This window comes from Salvelinus fontinalis, chromosome 13 (assembly GCF_029448725.1).
Source record: "Salvelinus fontinalis isolate EN_2023a chromosome 13, ASM2944872v1, whole genome shotgun sequence".
In the NCBI taxonomy this organism is placed as follows: Eukaryota; Metazoa; Chordata; class Actinopteri; order Salmoniformes; family Salmonidae; genus Salvelinus; species Salvelinus fontinalis.
In genome coordinates this window covers 49,263,041-49,269,796 of record NC_074677.1, presented here as the reverse complement: position 1 = coordinate 49,269,796, position 6,756 = coordinate 49,263,041, and positions in this window count along the sequence as shown.

Sequence of the window (6,756 nt, the reverse complement as noted above, 5' to 3'; positions counted from 1 at the left end):
GCTTGTATCAGCTACATTTATGCCTTTACTAGACTATGGGGATATTTTATATATGAATGCTTCCGCTCAGTGTTTGAGATCAATTGATTCCCTTTACCATGGCACTTTGAGATTTATTTTAAACTGCAAAACCCTTACACACCACTGCACTTTATATACAAGGATTGGCTGGCCTTCTCTAGTCACTCGTAGGCTCAGTCACTGGTATACTTTTATTTATAAAGCCATTTTGGGTTTACTACCTTTTTATTTGGGCATTTTTATTGTTCAGAAATGTGGTGGGTACTCTCTTTGTTCGCTGGACTTTATCCTGCTAACTGTTCCAAATGTCCGAACTGAATTTGGTAAAAGGGCTTTTATGTACTCTGCGCCATCGTCTTGGAACGCCTTACAAAATACTTTTAAACTGGAAGAACTTGTCCCGATTGGTATTTTTAAATCACTTATGAATGATCTTGAGACTGACTCCCTGACCTGTCAATGATTTTAATTTGCTGTTTTTGAATTTTGTTTTACTCTTGTGAATTCTTTGGTTTTTACTAGATTACTTGTAGTTTTTCATGTTGTTTGTCTATAATTTTTGTAATGACTTGGTGCTGCCTATCTTGGCCAGGACTCTCTTGAAAAAGAGATTTTAAATCTCAATGAGCCCTTCCTGGTGAAATTTAGTTAAAAAATAAAATTGGATTCATTAGGCTCCCCATTAGCCAACGCCAATGGTGACAGCTAGTCTTACTTGAGTCCGACATATAACGAAAAAGACATTACAGACAAAATACTTTAAAATTTACATAAGTTCAAAAACATTAACATGTAGTGTGTGTGCATCTATCAATTACACATACATGTCAGTACATACACACAACAAGTACGTCACATGGGGGAGAGGCATTGTTATTTTATCATTTTTAAAAAAACAGGTTTGCTGTTCACTTGCGCTATATGAGATGGAAGGGAGTTCCATGCACTCATGGCTCTGTATAATACTGTATGCTTCCTTGAATTTGTTCTGGACCTGGGGACTATGAAAAGACCCCTGGTGGCATGTGTGGTGGGATAAGTGCGTGTTGTCAGTGCTGTGTGTAAGTTGACTATGCAAACAATTTGGAATTTCCAACACATTAATGTTTCTTATAAAAACAAGAACTCTGACGCAGTCAGTCTTTCCTCAACTCTTAGCCAAGAGAGACTGGCATCCATAATATTAATATTAGCCCCCTGATTACAATGAACAGCAATACGTGCCACTCTGTTCTGGGCCAGCTGCAGCTTAATTAGGTATTTCTTTGCAGCACTTGACCATATGACTGGACAATAATCAAGACAAGATAAAACTAGAGCGTGCTGGATTTGCTTTGTGGAGTGTGGTGTCAAAAAAGCAGAACATCTCTTTATTCCGAACAGACCTCTCTCCATCTTTACAACCATTGAATCTATATTTTTGGCCATGACAGTTTACACCAGGATAGGCAAGTGTGACCAGCCAGCGCACTTCCTCTGCAAATTCAGCCAGCGACTCCTTGGATTGGCAAAGCTCTCCCAACTTCCTTCTGACTGTGGTCGGGGGGATCCACTGACCAAAGAGCTGGTTCAGCTGCTCCTTGAGAAGGTTATAGTCCTCCCGAATTTACTCAGGCAGTGAGCATACATTTCTGATGGCTGATCCTCTCAGGCATTCGTGTAGCCGGTTCACCCGCTGAGCACCGTTCCAGCCATACTTCCTAGCCTGCCATTTGAATGGCAACAGAAAGGACTCCTAATCTTAATCTTTCCATCGAACATGGCTAGCCTGATGAGGACAGGGGGTGCTGTTGTCACTTTTTCTGGAAAACGTGTCCTTTTTAAACGGCTTCCTACTCAATTCTTGCTCGTACAATATGCATATTATTATTATTATTGGATAGAAAACACTCTCTAGTTTCTATAACCGTTGGAATTATGTCTCTGAGTGAAACAGAACTCATTCTACAGCACTTTCCCTGACATGGAGTGAGATTCCAGAAATCTTGGCCCCTGTTCCCAAGTCAGTTGTAAAGTCCCTGTAAATGCTATGAGGATGCAAACACTGCCTACCTCTTCCTCTAGATGTCAGTAAGGGGTGACGCTTTGAATGGAGTCGATTGCACAATCAGGGCCTGTATAAAACACCAATGACCGGAAGTACCTTTCTTTTCGTCTCTGCGCCTTACGCACGATGGTTGTTGGACTTGCCTCCTTCCAACCTGTTGTTTAGCCAGTAATATTTCTCCGGTCATGTTTTTACTCGTTATAGGTGTTAAAAACATCATAAGGTAGTTAATTTGAACCGTTTTATAGCAATTTATATCCGTTTAGGGCGATTTTATGGCATTCCTGTGTGATGCACTTTGAGGAGCTGGACACTTTTCGAGTGCATGGTGAACGTTAGTGGCCATTGATGGGACTAGAGGACATCTTTCAACCAAAAGACAATCGTCCGGAGGCATTCCTGTGTGATGCACTTTGAGGAGCTGGACACTTTTCGAGTGCATGGTGAACGTTAGTGGCCATTGATGGGACTAGAGGACATCTTTCGACCAAAAGACAATCGACCGGAGAAAGGATTCATTGCCCAAGATTCTGATGGAAGAACAGCTCATAGTAAAAACTATTTATTATGATAAATCGTGTTTCTGTCGAAAAATGTTAAACGCTTATGCCGCCATTTTGTTTGGTGTAGCTTCATTTGGCGCAACATGTATTGAAAAGTAAGGATAATTTTAAAAATGTAATTCAGCGATTGCATTAAGAACTAAATTGTCTATCAATCGCTGTCCACCCTGTATTTTTTAGTCAAGTTTATGAGTATTTATGTATAAGACTAGATCACTGTCTAATATGGTGCCCGACATTTTCTGACCAGCTCGGCTACTTTTCTCGTTGTATAACCACGATTTTGGTGGCTAAATATCCACATTTTCGAACAAACTCTATATGTATGTTGTAATATGATGTTACAGGAGTGTCATCTGAAGAATTCTGAGAAGGTTAGTGAAAAAATTCATACATTTTGGTGGTGATAATGCTATCGCTCTTTTTGCTGTGAATCAATGCTGGGGTAATGTTTGCACATGTGCTATGGTAATATAACGATTTATTGTGTTTTCGCTGTAAGACACTTAGAAAATCTGAAATATTGTCTGTATTCACAGGATCTGTGTCTTTCAATTAGTGTACGCTGTGTATTTTTAAGAAATGTTTTATGATTAGTAATTAGGTAATACACGTTGCTCTCTGTATTTATTCTAGTCGAGTTGTGATGGTGGGTGCAATTGTAAACTATGATTTATACCTGAAATATGCACATTTTTCTAACAAAACCTATCCTATACCATAAATATGTTATCAGACTGTCATCTGATGAGGTTTTTTTCTTGGTTAGTGGCTATCAATATCTTTATTTGGCCGAATTGGTGATAGCTAGTGGTGTTGGTGGACAAAGAAAAAATGGTGTCTTTTGCTAAGGTGGTTAGCTAATAGATTTACATATTGTGTCTTCCCTGTAAAACATTTTAAAAATCGGACATGTTGGCTGGATTCACACGATCTGTATCTTTCATTAGCTGTATTGGACTTGTTAATGTGTGAAAGTTAAATATTAAAAAAAATAATAATAATTGAATTTCGCGCTCTGCCTTTTCAGTGGAATGTGGGAGGAGTTCCGCTAGCAGAACCCTCGTCCCAGACAGGCTAGCTTAGTTTTTGGGCCATCCTGTGTGGTGTGATAGTTCTGGTGATTTGCTTTTACTATGTCATGTTACCCTTTGCTTGATTTACAATCCGATACCTCAGTCCTTATTCGTCCTGCTGACAAGGGTGGGTCGGTTGTACTTATGGATAGGGCAGCTTATGTAAATGAGTGTCACAGACAGCTGCTTGATAAAACCTTTTACAAGAAACTCAGAAGTGATCCCACTTCTCAATTTCAGAATACTATCTTAACTGTCCTAGATGGGTATTTAGGTTGTGGTCAGATAACCAAAAAAGAACATGACTTTTTGGCTATTCAACACCCAAAAATTGCCACTTTTTATACTTTGCCGAAATTACATAAGAATGTTACTAAACCTCCAGGGCGCCCTATTGTAGCGGGCATTGATGCAGTAACGGCCCCTCTTTCTACTTTTGTTGACTTTTTTATTAGACCACTCGCAGAACAGCTCCCCTCCTTTGTAAAGGACACCAGCAGTATGATCTCTATCATAGAATCTCTTGATCCTCTCCATGAGAACACATTGTTAGTTACTTTTGATGTTGAGTCGTTATACACTAATATTCCTCACGAGGGCGGTATTGAAGCTATGGAACATTTTCTTCTGCAACGTGACCCCAATAAACTACCTTCCAGTGAATGCATTATAACATTGGCTGAAATAGTACTTACACACAACTATTTCATGTTTCTAAATGATTTCTTTATTCAGACGAAGGGTACTGCTATGGGATCCCCCATGGCTCCTAACTATGCTAATTTGTATGTTGGTTACATGGAGAAACAGTCTATTTTCAATCCTCTCAAAAATGTTTTCTTGCCTAACATCATTATTTGGAAACGGTATATTGATGATATTTTTGTTCTATGGAGGGGTGATGTAAAACAGCTCCAGGCGTTCCATGATTTTCTTAACTCCTGTTCTGAACATTTGAGATTTACTATGCAATCTGATACACGTCAAATCAAAGACAGCTTGTCTGTCGAAACGTTGGTAATTAAATATTTTTGCATCTGAGCTCCTAGAGTGTGCGGCTCTCCTTTATTTTCTACCCTTACTCTTTGACCTTCAGTAGCCTAATTGCCTCACTCTCTTTTTGACTCTGTTATAGAAAATCTAACCCTGACCTGGAATGTTCAGGATTGACAGGCTGGTGCGGTTTCTAGGAATGTATCTGAGACATTACTTAATGTCAAAATTCTTCCACTCTTCCACAGCTCTTATTCAGAAAATCCTGTGTCAGACGTCAGTTCAGCTGATGTCACCAATGGTTCAGTCTCAAAGCTCTCTCTCACTGTAACGGCTGTCGTCGGTGGAAGAAGGTGAGGACCAAGGTGCAGAGTGATAAGTGTTCATGATATTTAATAATAAACTGAACACTGAAATGCAAACCAACAAAGAAACAACCGAAACAGTTCTATCTGGTGTAGCCACACAAAGACTGAAAACAACCACCCACAAAACCCAACAGAAAACAGGCTACCTAAATATGGTTCCCAATCAGGGACAACGATTGACAGCTGCCTCTGATTGAGAACCATATCAGGCCAAACACAGAAATAGAAAATCATAGAAAAACTAACATAGACAACCCACCCAACTGACCATACTAAAACAAAAGACAAAACAAAGGAACTAAGGTCAGAACGTGACACTCACAGGTAAGAGGTGGCCATCTTTTTGATGTTCAGACTTCGACTATCAATGGACTTTTATTTTTTACATTTATTATATGTTATCAATAAACATTTTAAGATAAAATGCACTTGTGAGATTCAAAAAGGTTACATGGAGAGGAATACTAAGTGTGTTTCAGATCATTTCTTTGGCTCCATAGTTTACCCTCTAATCCAAGTCATGTTTTATCAGTTATGGTTGAGATCTACTTTGATTATGTTTTCCTGATGGAAATGGATGTTGTAATCATTCGGTAATAACAGAAGACCAGACACTTTTTGAATTATTTTTGGGGGTTTGATGGAATCATTAATGAATGTGTCATCTTTGGGGAATAAGGAATTGTCTGATTACTGGCATTAGTTCTGTACAATGATGAGAACAGCTTAAGAACTGTCTCTCAAAGCAAGCCAAAGCCATGAGTGGTTTATTGAAGATGTCCTCTGATCTCTGTCTTTGTAGGTAAGAAGTCATCATGCCTTCATGAGTAAGTCATGGAGTCCAAGGAGTCTGACCTGTGGAGTTCCGGAATCTGTGACTGCACCGATGACATGGCAGACTGTTATTGTGTGTGTTTGGTTTGTGTGATCACATTTGTTTGTGTTTATTTGTATGTAAGAGTGTTAGTGTGCGTATCATTAAAATTCATAGTTTATGTATGTGTATTTTCTCGATTGGTGCTTCATTCACTTTGGCCAGGCTGTTTTGGATTCTGGTGTTGTCCCTGCCATGCCTGTATACATACAAGGGAGTACAGACAGTGTCTTTGTCTCCCACTGCTGGACATCTTTGGCATCATCCCACCCGTCACAATGTCCATGAGGGTGTCCATGCGCCAGCGCTACGGCATCAAAGTAAGTACATTTAGAGTTGGCTGCTTCTGGAAAAAAATATTACATTACCGAACTGAAATAAAGTACATTATGATACACATTTTGTCATCCAGCCACCTACCTAGTGCACTGTGATATTCATAGGTTTCATAGTTAGTGAACATTTTCCCTTCTCAGTGCTAGGAAGTAGGAACGAATGACCAACATGTTACCATAACCTCAATATCACCTTAGTCATCACAATACAGCCATAACCTTTTTCAGAGTCATGTCTGTGTGTTTATAGAATGTATATCTATTTCTACATGCCTGAAATGTCAGATTGTTTGACAAGAAGTCATTGTAAACAGTGTATATTAAAACAATATTTATGTATGCTTAAAATTATGTACATACGTCATTCTATGAACTATTATGCCCACAATAAGGACATATATTATAAATGTTTTATTCTATATAATATATATATCAAATAAATATATTTACAAATGCTAACATTTTTCCTTCCTGTTATC